Source organism: Odocoileus virginianus, chromosome 13 (genome assembly GCF_023699985.2).
Source record: "Odocoileus virginianus isolate 20LAN1187 ecotype Illinois chromosome 13, Ovbor_1.2, whole genome shotgun sequence".
Classification (NCBI taxonomy): Eukaryota; Metazoa; Chordata; class Mammalia; order Artiodactyla; family Cervidae; genus Odocoileus; species Odocoileus virginianus.
This window is the reverse complement of record NC_069686.1, coordinates 41939673-41955167: the sequence shown is the minus strand read 5'-3', so window position 1 is coordinate 41955167 and position 15495 is coordinate 41939673. Positions and strand designations below refer to the sequence as shown.

General features: G+C 36.8%; 1 long non-coding RNA gene across 2 annotated transcripts in view; it reads left to right on the top strand.

Annotated features, from left to right (window-relative positions):
* The window catches only part of LOC139038066 (uncharacterized), a 338509-nt gene extending 331711 nt beyond the window's left edge, over window positions 1–6798 (top strand). For both annotated transcript variants that reach the window (XR_011490990.1, XR_011490989.1), the window contains exon 4: window positions 6529–6798. This is a non-coding gene — a long non-coding RNA (uncharacterized lncRNA). The remainder of the gene's footprint in view (window positions 1–6528) is intronic.
* Window positions 6799–15495: the final 8697 nt, after the last annotated feature.

Here is a 15495-nt window from a genome sequence, read left to right as displayed (position 1 = left end):
GATTATGTTTTTCTGAAGAGAATGGACTATCTTCTTCTCTTGGCATCTATGGAAGGAAATGTTAGATATTAAGTATTGGTGACTCAATCTTTGTTGAAATAGAATCCTTAAATATAGAAAATTGTGATAAATGAGTTGTTATAATGAAACAAATTCTACCAAATGAGGAGGGAAAACTTTTAGGACTGCTTCTTTTTGCTGTGAAGACACCTACTTAATTTGTGAAAAGTAGGAGGAAGATAGAAGACTGTAAATTCTTTGGTTTTTAACATGTCCTCTAATTTTGTTCCTATTGGCAGATTTTATCAGGTCTTTTGCACATAGCTGATTTACTTTCAAGTATGAAAACAAATTCTCATAGGTTTATAGGCTAAGTGAAAAAATTTTATATTTTAGTGTGAATGATAGTAACTTTGAAGTACATACTTATCTGAATAATCCAAACATAAACTAACGGGGATTACTTTTTTTTTTTTTTAACGAATGCAGCAAAGAAGAGACTGGTGAGTGTTAGCAGGTAGAGAGGGGGGACCAGGAAGAAGACAACCATTTCAAGGTATAGAAGTTCACTGTTAACTTGACAGACAGTTCTAATTGACAACACTGAAATGCTTCTTTGAAACTTAGGAGCTATGCTTTACTCAGATGCGAGGATTATGTTGTTTTTCAAAGTGCGGTGTGAGTAGGGTGACCATATTTTCATCCAAACCTAACACTCTCAAGAGTTAAAGGGGGCATTCTTAATAAGCTTACCACTAGCATTAAGAATGGGTCTACCTGGTGACTCAGATGGTAAAGAAACACCTGCAATGCAAGAGACCTGGGTTCGATCCCCAGGTTGGCAAAATTTCCTGAAGGAGGACATGGCAACCCACTCCAGTTTTCTTGCCTGGAGAATCCCCATGGACAGAGGAGCCTGTCCGGGTGGGCCACAGTCCATGGGGTCGCAAAAAGTCAGACACGACTGAACAACTAAGCACAGCAGAGCATTAAGAAGAATCTAGTTCGGTTGGGGTGGATCATCACCCTGGATAGACCGCTTGTAATGGTACTATCTAGGGTATTTTAAGATGTGAATTCCAAGCTCTAGTCTAATCTCATGCATAAGACAGGATCCCTAAATCTGGACTGGGATTCCACTTTCTAACAAGTACCCTAGATGGTACAAATGTACAATTTTATGTTGCGGAAGTTGGAGTTGAAATGATTAGTCAAAAAGGTGAAATTCTACAACCTGCCCCTTCATGCTGAGTTCACATTTACCAGGGACAATTTTACTCCCAACAACACCTAATATGTCAGACTCATGGTTCAGCAAGATTTGAAAGATTTATGATATAAAATTTTATAATGGGGATATGCATTGACCTACAGATCCCCTATTTTATAATTACGGTCCATAAAATCAGGCTGACAAAAGATGAATTCTAGCCTTCATACAAATTTAGATGCTTTTGCTATATTCCACCAATACCTCCTGGTGACAGACACCCCCTTCCCCCTCAAAGAATATCACTCGCAAGCCCTAGGATCCCCAAAACAGTAACTATTCAATAGAAAGAGACAAAGTTTCTGCCCCTAAAAAATAAGGAAAAATACAAAATCTTGAAAGCAAGTATTTTAAAATCACAACTTTTAACTGAAAATACTTCAATATCACATTATTTTAACTTAACATACATTCCAATAGATTCAACTAAAATATCTTTCTCAGAAAATATATATATTCTCAGAAAAAGTTTTTCAAAGTCTGTCACTATTGCACATATCACTCACTACAGTGATTTCTATCCTGTAAAAGGCAGAGCACAACATCAACCAGAACTCAAGAAGAAATAAATTTATATTCAACTTTTCCAAAGCATGACTCTTATTGTGCTTTTTTCTAAAGAACGCTTATCTGCCAAGAAATAAGCAAGGGCAGGAATAACCAACTATAACAAGAGGAAGGTTGTTATTTTAGCATCACTTGTGATATATGCAGATTTCTATATTTAAAATGAAAACATTAAAATTACAGTTTAAATGTTAAAGTATTATTTGGCCTAAAATAAAGGAAATAAATTTACCAGTTGTATTTCTCAAAGCTGAAAAGACTGTCTCATCTAGAACAAAAAAGGAACCATTTGTTTGATATCATTTTTGATGAATTATTAATTTTATCACAGCTAAGATGACAGCTAATATTAGAACATTGAATTATTAATTTTCAAATGTGCAATAAAAAAGCAGAATAAACATAAACTGAGAAGTGTTTTACGTATGGGTTACATTGCTTACATATTCTATTTAAGAAAAATACCAAAGGAAACAGAAGGAATTAAAAATCTTGTCAACACTTCTGATGAATTCATTTACTCAGTACTTTCTATGCCACTTTAAAATATAAAGAACAAATAACATTACATCCTGTCTGATAATAAATGTTATTATTGAACACTAAAGATATACATTATCCATATTGCAAATCATCTTTGTGTAGTTCCAAGCAGGATAGTTAAATTACAAAGTGCTAATAAGAGTGAGAAACATCTGTGGTCTTAAAGAATTCACCTCTAATCTTTCCAGGATTATTTTATGGAGAGATGAAAATTGTTTCTTCAGAATAGCTTCCAGTTGGTTTTTTAGCCATTATGTTTTGTCATGACAATTATTCCTGTTATTTCACAGAATAAAACTCACAGAGCCTCCGGTCTTCCTCAACTGTTTAAAGTGGTGAAGTTTCAGTCCAAAAGTAAGGATAGTATCTAAACAGCTCTGTCACATTAGGGACCAGCGCTGTGTCCTGTCAAATACCTTTCCATGAACCTCCCCTGAACTCTTGAGCCTTCAAAGCCTTAACACTCGACTTCTGAATAAGCAAATGTTTTCTTGGTATTGGTGTCATAAGCACTCCAGCAGTGTACAGTGGAATCACTGCTCAGAGCAAAGGGAAAATTATGGAAGATAACAGAGGGGAATGTAGACTGATGGATGTTTTTAGGACATGATTCCCTGTCAGAAGGAAGAAACCAGTTGTTCATCCCAGAGTTCACAGGGTTTAATCTGGATAAAGGGTATTTTTTTTTATATCCATTAAAACATTTGTTTTAAATTATGCCATTTGTTATTTAGGCACATGGAACAGGGAGTACAAAAAGAAAGGTAGTTTCACAGTAGGTAGATTTTTTTTTCTTTTTAGTGAGGTAGGATTCCAGGTAATAAATTTACAGTTTTTGTACTTCAGATAAAAATGATTTTAGCCAGATATGCTTCTGTGATAATATTCAAATCAATAATTTTAATCACTCCTTTTATACTTCACTATTGCTATACATGCCCCTACTGAAGGTTCTGTATAATCTGTTAGATTATTTTATCATTTATTCTATCTTGTAATTAAAACATATGCTTTATATATTGTAATACATATCAAGTGACAAGCTAATAATCCAGTTCATATATTAAAGGAGAATTAGCTTCTGCTTTCTAAGCCTTCTTACTCTCATCAACTCTGTAAAATATTATATATGCATCTTTTTTTTTTTAAAGATTAAATAACTTCCCCAATATGGCATAACTGGTAGGAAGCTGAGGTAAAATTCAAATGTGTATCTGTGTGGATTTAAATATTTTTTCAGGTAAGATATCTCCCTTTTGAAAATTCACAATATATGTTAAATTATTAAATTGTCTGAAAACTCAACATTGTGTAAGTTAACCTAGCACGTGCTACATTGACTTTACATAGTTCACTGAGTCCTTTGTAAAAACCCCTGAGCACCGGACTATTACTACACTTTTACTCCAGAGGGGAATGGGACTTGAGAAGTGAAGTAAATTTCTGGTCACTAACAGAACTGGGCTTTGAACTCAGAATGGTGACTCTCAGCTGTGGTTGGGTATTCTGCTCATGTGATAGACTATATTGATAAAGGAATGTATAACACAACATTCTAAACTGAAAATATTGAAAATTATAGGCAACAGACTAATGGGTACTGTGGCTCCTGGATTCATCAGGAAAAGATTTCAGTTTCATCCTTAAACAGAAAGGAGAATTGAATTAACTCCCTTCTAGAATATGGTGGGTGCTCCCTTCTCCCTGAAAATACTCCTCTTTGAGTCTCAGATCATCCCATTGTCCCACCAAATATCCCTCCATGTTACAGGTTTGTTTGTTTGACAGATGAAATAGGTTCCTCTCTCTTTGCTTAAAGGTTTAATTTGTAAGGTGGTTGTCATTTTACCCAATAACACTCCTGACATAATGTCTGAGGATTTCAGTATCCACATGGTCATAGATGACCTTACTCATACCCTGACCTCTCTACTCCTTGACCATCTTCCTACCACTGACTTTGGCCTCTGTCTTTTTTCAATTACCCACTCCTAATGTCCTATGTTATATCTTGCTCTTACCTATAACTCAGCTCTTTCTATAATCAGTTCAAACCCTCTCATTCTTGCAGAACCATGGCATAGTCTTACAGCTAGGTTCTCAGCTCTAACAGTTCTTCAGACACAACCATCACACCATGTTTTCATTTTTCCTCACTCCCTTAAATCCTAACATATTATCATATGCAACTTAATTCCATAACCATTATCATAAAAATTCCCTTACGTATACCCTCATTTTGCTTGCCCTCTTTTCTCCTCCGGGCACTTACTTGACAATTCCTCGATCTTAATTTAAACTCAGGTGAGCCCTTAATATTGTCAGGCAGTCACACTACTTTGCTCTAGTGCTTTCATTCTCTCACATTCCTAAATGACTATTTATGACCTTTGTCTCTTTGCTCCATTTCCAACAACTCATCCCCCATCATCACTCACATAGATAGCAGCCTTGCTTCCCTGTTTTAATGTGAAATCTGAGCAATCAGAAAAGTACTTCCTGGGACTCCCACTGCCATGTTTATTCACCCGCTACCTACTCAGTCTTTCCTCTTCTTTCTATGCTCTTGACTAAGGCCAAACCATTAGATCTCATACCTTCTTGTATGATGAAGGGTCTCACACCAAAAATTCTCAATTTTATATACTTATTACATTATATATATTCCATTTGGTCTAATGTGTAATTTAAGGCCAGTGTTTCCTTATTGATTTTTCTGAATGGATGATTTGCTTAATGATGTAATTGGTGTATTAAAGTCCCTTACTATTATTGTGATACTATCAATTTCTCCCTGTATATCTGAGACATGTATATCTGAGATAAGAAGGATAGCATAAATGATCAAGGAATCAATCCAACAAGATATAAAAGAAATGTAACTATATAACATTATATATTATTATAACATTATTATATATATATATATAACATAACATATCAAACATAGAAATCTCTGAATATTTAAAACAAATACTAATGGATATATAGGAAGAAATTGACAGCATCTCTCCTCTTTTTAATCATGAACTTTTTCCTCTCCATTCTGGATCATTTCTAACAACATACAAACATGCATTTAATTGCCCTACATTTTATCTAAAAAAATAAGTGCTTCTTTTTATTTTGCCCTCTAACAACTAGTCCGTTTCTCTATTTTTCTTTACAGCAAAATTCACCAAAGAGATGTCTACATTCACTTTCTCTAGTGTTTCTGTTTCTCTTTTTCTTTGAACCCACTGCCATCAGGCTTTTACACCCATCTTTCTAAAAGAATTGAATGGCAATGACCTTCAGACCTAAATCTGACAACTAACTTTTAGACTCCATTTTATTGAACCTATCTCAGCAGTAGACATAATATTTTCCTAGACTTTTCATTTGACTTCCAGAGCATCACATCTACTAGTTTTCTTTCCTAACTCAATAGTTGCTTTTCCTCTAATTACTATGTTGATTTTTCATCTTCAAGACTTCTTTTTTAACCTCTATTTGTCTCCATCTAAACTTCAATGACTTTCTGAAGACTTATGGTTTCTAATACTATAAATAGGCTATATATCACCAAATGTTTATGTCCATCCAAGACCTTTCCCATGTATTACAACTCAATAAATCCAACTGCATAGTAGATACCTATCCTTAAATATCTAATAAGCAAATCAATTTTAACACATCCAAATACAGTTCTTCGTCATCTCCCAGAAGTCTTGTTCTGCACCTTTTTTCATCTCTAAGTATTTAGTTCTTCCTATTGCCTAGGACAGATATCTTAAAATTGATCTTAATTTCTCCTTTTCTTCTCAGTCCACATTAAATCACAAAGCATATCCTATTAGCACCATATTTAAAATAGATCCTGGTCACAGTCACCCCTATTTCTTAAGATTCTAGTCTCATCCCTATCTGTTCTCACACATATTATCTCTGTAACCTTCAAATTGTTTTTCCTTCCTTTGCGCTTGTTTCCTATGGTAGAAATGGTATATTTATGTGTATGTTTTACTTGAAAGTAAATGCCCAACCAAGGTCTAAATTTCCCATATCTATAGCATATAGGTGGAGTCATGTGGATAATTCTAGCCAATACAATGTAAGGTTGTTAATTGTGCAGAACTCATTTCTTATGTCCTCTTTTCCTTCTCCAGAAACCATGAAGATGTTTGCAGGCCACTAGAAGACAAGATGGAAAGAATACTGATCCCTGTGTCACTAATTAGAAGAGAGAGATCAAGAAATATATCCATTCAGAAACATCCACATTGGGTTTTGTTATGATCAATGCATATTTTATTAAGTCCCTGAGATTTGGGGATTCTTTGTTACAACATTTATACTATCTAACTTAGACATCAGATAGTACATCCTATTCTCCACCAAGCTGTCAGGATGAGCCTAATAAAACATAGGTCAAATGACATCACTCTTTTCCTCACTTACTTTATGCAGTCACACAGGCCTCCTAAATGTTCCTGGACCGCACCAACCACTGCTTCATTGAAAGCCTTTTACTTGCTCTTTCCTATGCCTGGAGTGCTCTGCCAATAATTCTTTGTATGTCTATTCCCTTATCTCTTTAGTCAATCTCTTAGTGAAACTGTCCTTGACCTACTTATTTAAAATGGAATCTGACTTTCACTCTGACATCTTATGTTGCCCTTACCCTTAGAATTTTCTCCAGAGGAGTTGTTACTATGTCACATACTCAATTCTTCATTGGGTCTATTTGACTCCTAGCACTTATAAATGTGTCTAGAACATTTCAGGAACCCAGTAAACATTTGTTAAAGAATGAATTGGCTCAACTAACTCATTACATTTTTCATCTTTTCAAGCATTCAACATATATTCATTCAAAACATGTGGGGTTCTCTGGCCTAGATAACCCTAACCCATCTGTAGTACAGGTACCAATTTAGGTATCATTTCCTAAAGCCAGAACCCCAGTTTTCTTCTGTTGATGCCTCTCTTCCATTTCCTATTATGCTCTGCTCATCTGTTATCACATGTTTTCTTATGGTATTATAAAATCACTCACCTAGAGCCAGACATCCTGGAGTCTGAAGTCAAGTGGGCTTCACTTGAAAGCCCACTTAGAAAGCATCACTATGAAAAAACCTAGTGGAGGTGATGGAATTCCAGCTGAGATATTTCAAGTCATAAAAGATGATGCTGTTAAATTGGTGTACTCAATATGCCAACAAATTTAGAAAACTCAGCAGTGGCAGAGGAGTGGAAAAGGTCAGTTTTCATTCCAATGCCAAAGAAAGGCAATGCCAAACAATGTTCAAACTACTGCACAATTGCACTCATCTTCCATGCTAGCAAAGTAATGCTCAAAATTCTTCAAGGAAGGCTTCAAAATATGTGAACCGAGAACTTCCAGATGTCCAAACTGGATTTAGAAAAGGCAGAGGAATGACAGATCCAATTGCCAACATCTGTTGGATCATTGAAAAAGCAAGAGAGTTCCATAAAGACATCTACTTCTGATTTATTAACTCTGCCAAAGCCTTTGACTATGTAGATCACAACAAACTGTGAAATATTCTTCAAGAGATAGGAATACCAGACCACCTTACCTGTCTCCTGAGAAATCTGTATGCAGTTCAAGAAGCAACAGTTAGAACTGCACATGGAACATGGACTACTTCCATATTGGGAATGGAGTACGTCAAGGCTCTAACCGTCACCCTGTTTATTTAACCTAGTGGCAGAGTACATCATGCGAAATGCCAGACTGGATGAAGCACAAGCTGGAATCAAGATTGCCAGGAAAATCAATAAACTCAGATATGCAGATGATACCACCCTTATGGCAGAAAGCAAAGAGGAACTAAGGAGCCTCTTGATGAAAGTGAAAGAGGAGAGTGAAAAAGTTGGATTAAAACTCAACATTCAGAAAACTAAGATTATGACATCTGGTCCCATCACTTCATGGCAAATAGATGGGGAAACAAGGGAAACAGTGACAGACTTTATTTTGGGGGGCTCCAAAATCACTGCAGATGGTGATTGCAGCCACTAACTTAAAAGACACTTGCTCCTTGGAAGAAAAGCTATGACCAACCTAGACAGTATATTAAAAAGCAGAGACATTACTTTGCTGACAAAGGTCCATCTAGTCAAAGCTATGGTTTTTCCAGTGGTCATGTAGGGATGTGAGAGTTGGATTTTAAAGAAAGTTGAGTGCCAATGAATTGATGTTTTTCACTTGGTGTTGGAGAACTTGGACTGCAAGGAGATCAAACCAGTCTATCCTAAAGGAAACCAGTACTGAATATTCATTGGAAGGACCGATGCTAAAGCTGAAACTCCAATACTTTGGCCACTTGATGCAAAGCACTGACTCATTGGAAAAGACCCTGATGCTGGGAAAGATGAAGGCAGGAGGAGAAGGGGATGACAGAGGATGAGATGGTTGGGTGGCATCACCGACTTGAAAGATGTGAGTTTGAGCAAGCTCTGGGATTTGGTGATGGACAGGAAAGCCTGGCATGCTGCAGTCCATGGGGTGGCAAAAAGCTGGACATGAGTGATCAACTGAACTGATTATAAAATACTCTTTTTGTATTCTCTTTTTTTATATGCTTCCCTTGTGGCTCAGCTAGTAAAGACTCCACCTGCAATGTGGGAGACCTGGGTTTGATCCCTGGTTTGGGAAGATTGCTGGAGAAGGGTTAGGCTACCAACTCCAGTATTCTGGCCTAGAGAATTCCATGAAGTGTATAGTCCATGGGGCTGCAAATAGTCAGACATGAGTGAGTGACGTTCATTTCACTTCACTTTCATCTCTTTGTATTCCCAACTAAATCTACTTTCCATGAGAGCAGAGTTTATAACAGTGTTGTTCAGTTTTACATCTCCTCCATATATTACAGTTTTGGGGTTCATAAATTAAAACTCATTAAACTTTCTTGAGTTCAAAGACAATATTATTGCTTTGGATTTGGCAATATAGAGATTTCTGATAATCATGGATTATGGTATCATGGTATGAGAGGTAGTAGAAAAAAGCCAAAAGATTGAAAGGTAAGTTTTTAGAGTAGAAGCTGTCTCCTTTAAGTTTTTATGACCCAGGGCATGACTCAAGGATAATTTTCTGGTACCAACTAATTATAGTGAGGCAAGGAAGGTATGGGTCAATGTCCTTCAAGAGAGATAGTATTTTAATGTTCCATCTGAATTTATGAGAGGACCCAAAGTGTGTATGTCTATACTTCTAAAGGACAAGTTGAACCAATATCAAGCCCTGGAAATAATCATTCTGGTACCTCTTACTTTTTAAACTGAGTTGGTTATCCAGATTTGTTTGCGTAGTTGTTCAAAATTATTTTGCAGCAAATATTCAGTCTGTCCTTATACTCATCCAACTTAATTTTGTGGTGGGCAGTATGTACTTTCCTACTCTTTGACTTAAATAGGATACTAGAGAGCAGTATGGTGTGACCCTGGAAATATGCTCACACTGTTGAACTTGTGTTCCTACACTTCTGCATTTCAGCATGAAGAGAAAATTTCTTAAATAGGTATTACTACTGGTCCAAAGAAGATGAGAGGTATGTGAAGTAGATCTGAACCCAACCTATATTGGAGCCAAGTCCAAATGAGCTTAGCCAATATCAGCCGAACATTACAGACCTGCAGACTGTGACTTAAAACCATCCCAAAACTTGGTGACTTCTAATACATAATTATTATTAAAAAAAAAAGAACTAATTGATAGAAAACTAACCTCTCCCCTTGACTCTTTCTCAAATATTTTGAAAATAATTGGAGTCAGGACAGAGAAGTTATACTTTCATAAACCTAATAAAAATACTAGAAATTTTACTGTCCTCTGTACTAGTTACTCAGGAATAGGAAAAAATTGGAATAAATCACCTATTGATTCTTTAACTTTTATAAAACCATCTTGGATATGCCTTCAGTAAAATTCTTACAATTTTCAATACATTAAAGCAGCCAATGAGGTTTCCACTTAAAATACAAATTCAAGTATTTCCAGTTGTGACCAAAACCCACATGTATCCTTTGTAAGTAGGGATCAACAGAGTGAAACCACTTACTTGGAGCTGATAAATATTGTCAGTTCCTGAAGCTGCTGGCTGCACTTTGGGGGTTAAGAAATGTTTCAGAATAATAGCTAACTGCATGAAAAATTGAAAACTAAAGACTAAACTTTTCTCAAACATTATGCAGCCTTTGTGAGAGCAGCCTATCATTTATTTCCTCAAATGTATTCAGCACAACATTTTTGCAGCCGAAGTATCTTTGGCCACAAAAGCAGGATGTTATTCTCTTATATCTGCTGCCAGAAGAACTGGAAGAGCAACAGCCTTAAAGGAAGTGTAAACATCTTTCATTTAGCTAAATGGAGTGTGAACTAGAGTTGCTATATTAGAGAAGGAGCCAAATAGACAAACATACATTCATGCACATACACACACACACAATCATTTTCTGGCTGTCTCTTTTGAGTCTATGAGAGCTCAAACACATAATTCTATCAGTTAGTCTTTCTATACTGTATAAAGCATACTTTACTGGAATTTACTCTTGGTATTCAATTGTATTTTAAAATAGTAAACATTTACATAGCTCTTTCTATATGTGAGGCACTGTTCTAAGCATTTTCTTAATTCACAGTATTTTAAAAGTAACTCTGTAAGGAAAATAATTTTATCTTCATATGACTCATAGTGTAACTCCATCACAGAGAACTTTAGTGATTTGCCTAACATCACACAGTACAAAGTGGAAGTGAAATTTGATTCTAGAAAACATGTTCAAAAGTCTTAGAGAAGACTGGATCAAGATAGTGGAGCAGGAAGACATGGAACTCACCACCGCCTACAGACACACCAAAAGTACATCTACATGTGGAATAATTCTCAAAGAAAACTGGAAACTGGCATAAGAACACCTATATAACCAAAGCTGCAAAAAAAGATTTCCATGAAACAAGGTAGAGTGAAAAAAGGCAGAGTTGAGACCTGCATCCTGAGAAGCATCTGTAAGGAAGAGTAAGTCCACTCAGGCAGACACTCACCTTGAGTGGGTCAAGACACAGGCTAAGTGTCCCAATCCTAAGGTCCTACACAGAGGAGATGAACTGCCCTGGCTAGAGAGGCCTGGACTCCACTCATGACAGTGTCTGAGCGCTGGCTTGTCAACAAACAGGGAGTAGAGAACTCTCCACTGGCGGCTGGCTGCCACCTTGAGGTACACCCCAATCTGAGTGGGGTTGGGATCTGGGCCCCCAGGTCGTGAGAACCTAGGAAAAGACTTGAGCTGGTGAGGCAGAGGCAGTTCAGTGGCCTGGGGTGCGGTCCAAAAGGAGCTGCAGTGGCATCACAAGGGCCACTGGGAGCAGCAAACCAAGGTGTTCCACTCCCAGCTGAATGAATTCTCTGGCCCACTCCATGCCACAACTTGGCACTGGATCTGGGGCAGACAGGCCCTGGAAAAACAGTCTAGGGATGCAGAGATGGCCCATGGTGTAGAATAGTGGCAACCACTATTGGTGCATACTCAGACGGCATCAGCAAGTCAAAGTCCCACTTCCCAGCTGAGCAATTGCTCTGGCGCTGCACAGTCCACTGCCACAGCTTGGCGCTGGATCTGGTACCAACAGGTTTTGGGAGAAGGCTCAATCTAGGGATGCAAAAAGAGGCTTGGGGGCCTGGGGTATGGTTCAGGCAGGGCAGTGCCAAAAATGTTGCTGGTACCTCTATCAGTGCCAACATGATTGGCACTGACCTCTGACAGCAGAACAGACACATCAGTTCCTTCAGCCACAACATACGACCCCCAGGCTAGGGAATGCTCCTGCCATGCCCACTTCACACCACAAACAGCTGGGGTAATAACGATTAACAGGGGGAGAAACCCAATCGTGGGCTGGGTTGCATCCGAGATGAGCTGCAGACACCTATATAGGCAACAGGTCTGACGCTCCAGCATTCCCATCTTTTGGGGCAAACTATGCATTCAAGATCTTGCTCAATCCTAACATTTAGGGTTTCTGCTCAAGCAACTGGGAAGGAAGCCCTGCCCCTGATAGAGTAGTGAAAGCCAAAGAGCAGAGAGGAAGTCCTACCTGACACCCTGTGCAGGCTTGAGATCCTCCAACAGCCTCCCCCTCTGTCATGTTGATAGTGGCCAGTACATGCTGAGGAAAGAAATGGTTAGAGCCCAGACAAAACCAACCCTTGCACCAAAGACCCTGGACACAGTCTACATAGGGATGATCCCCCATAAAAATACACCTTCAAGACCACAATAGACAACTGTTTAAAAAGACAGAGAAATGTATGAAGACAAGAGAAACTTATAAAGACAGAGAAAGTCAAATGAAAAGGCAGAGGAACTATTGCCAATGAAGAGTAAGATAATCTGTTTTATTATTTAGTCTTTCAGGGATTACCAGACATTGAGGTAATAAAAATATTAACTGAGTTAAGAAAGATTATTGTTATAAATACAGACCATTATAGCAAGGAACTAGAAACCATGAAAATGACCTGATCAATAATTTATAATTAATTTATAATTAAATAATAATTTAATCCATCATTTAATTTCTGAGATAAAGAACAACAATGTAGAGCAATGAACAGCCAACTGAATGACACAGAAGAATAAATGAATAATCTGGAAGATAGAATAACATAAATCACCCAATCAAAACAGCACACCCAAAAATGAAAAAAAACATGAAAGCAACGTATTCGCTCTGTTAGATGATATAAAATGTGCCAACTTATGCATGATTGGGGTTTTAGAAGGACAGGGAAAGTGATCAAAAAAGTATTTGAAGAAATTATAGCTAAAAATATCCCTACCAAAGAAGGAAACAGATACCTAGGACAAGATGGTCAGAAGGTTCCAAACAAGATGAACCCAGACAGACCCATGCCAAGACATATCATAATTAAAATTACAAAAGTTAAAGGTAGAGAATTGTAAAGCAGCAAGAGACAGAATCATTTAAAAGGAAATACCCATAAGGCTATCAGCTGATTTCTTTGTAGAAATTTTGAAGGCCAGAAGGGAGTGGTGTATTTAACAGGCTAAAAGTGGGGAGAGGGGGGCAGGGGTGGTAATGCAAGGATAATCTACCTTGCAAGATTATCATTTAGAACAGAATGAGAAAGGATTTCTCAGATAAGCAGAAAGAATTAAGCATTACTAAACCTATCATAAAAGAAATGTTGAAAGGCCTTCTCTAAATGGAAAGCAACAGGGAACTATAGGAAAGGGAAAATTCCAGTAAGAAAGGCAAATATACAGTAAGGATTGAAGATCACTTAAACAAACAAGTACATAGATTAAAAAAAAAAAAACAACAACGGTAAAAGTGATTATAGCTAAACAGTAAAAGGATAAACTTGAAGATGATGTAAAACAGACCATCAAAATCACAAAATATAGATGAAGGGGGTAAAAAATGTGAATAGCTTAGACTGTGTTAAATTTAAATGATTATCAGTTTAAAGGGTTTCCTCAGTGTCTCAGAGGGTAAAGCGTCTGCCTGCAATGCAGGAGGCCTGGGTTCAATCCCTGGGTTTGGGAAGATCCCCTGGAGAAGGAAATGACAACCCATTCCAGTACTCTTGCCTGGAAAATCCCATGGATGGAGAAGCCTGGTAGTAGGCTACAGTCCATCGGATCACAAATAGTCGGACAGGACTGAGCGACTTCACTTCTCATCAGCTTAAAGCAAGTAGACATAGTTATGAGAAAACACACATAACCCCATGGTAATCATAATCAAAAAACATACAATAGATTAAAAAAAACCTAAAAGGAAAGAACTTAAGACTATTACTAATCAAAAGAAACTAATCAAACCATAAAAGAAAAAACAAAACCTACAAAGACAAATGGAAATCAAAGAATAAAATGACCAAAAAGACAGACCTATCAATAATTACTCTGAATATCAATAAACTAGCTTCTTTGATCAAAAGACCAAGTAGGTGACTGGATTTAAAAAAATCTCAAGAATCTGCAAAATGCAGCTTTCTTAGGAGGAAAGGGTGGGCAGGAATAAAGTAGTAGTTTTGGATTAACAGATACACACTACTATATATAAAATTGATAATCAATGAGGACCTACTATATAGCACAGAGAACTATATTCAATATGTTGCAATAACCTATAATGGAATATAATCTGAATGTATTTATGTGCATCTGTATGTATATATGTATATATATATATGAATCACTTTGCTGTACACTTACAATTAACACATTTTAAATCCAACAATATGTCAATAAAAATAAAGAGAAAAAATATTCAAAGCATTTTTTCTGACTACAGTATTATAAAACTAAAGATCAACTGCAGAAAGAAAAGTAGGAAAAGAACAAAAATGTGGAGACAATATGCTACTGAAATACCAATGAGTCAGTGATGAAATCAAAGAAATCAGAAAATGTTTTGAGTCAAGTAATATTGACAAAACAACTTCACAAAATCTATGGGATGTAGAGAAAGCAATTCTAAGAGAGACGTATACAGGCTTTCCTGAAGAAACTATAAAAATCTCAAATAAGCAACCTAAACTAGGACCTAAAGAATCAGAAAAAGAACAAAGCCTAAGATGAGCAGAAGGAAGGAAATAATAAAAATCAGAGAGGAAATAGAGACCAAAGCACAACAGAAAAGGTGAAATCAATACTTGGTTTGCTGAAAAGATGAAAAATAAAATTGGCCAATCTTTAGCAAAACTCATCAAGAAGAAAAAGAGAGATGATTCAAATAAAATAAGAAATGAAAGAGGAGAAATAACAATGATTATCACAGTGATACCAAAAGCAAAAAAAAAAAAAAAAATACTATGAACAGGTATATACCAACAAATTGGACAACCTAAAAGAAATGGACAAATTTCCAGAAGCACAGAGTCTGCCAAAACTGAGTAAAAAAAAAAACAGTTTCAGAGGGAGAGCAAGTAAGAGGCAGAGTTCAGCTCTCTCCACAGAAACATTGAAAACATGTCTACAAGTGGAGTGATTCACATAGAACAGCTACTGGCTGCCTACAGAAGACCTCAGACTTCTGAAAAGACAAGAAAACTTCCACATAACTGAGTAGGACAGAA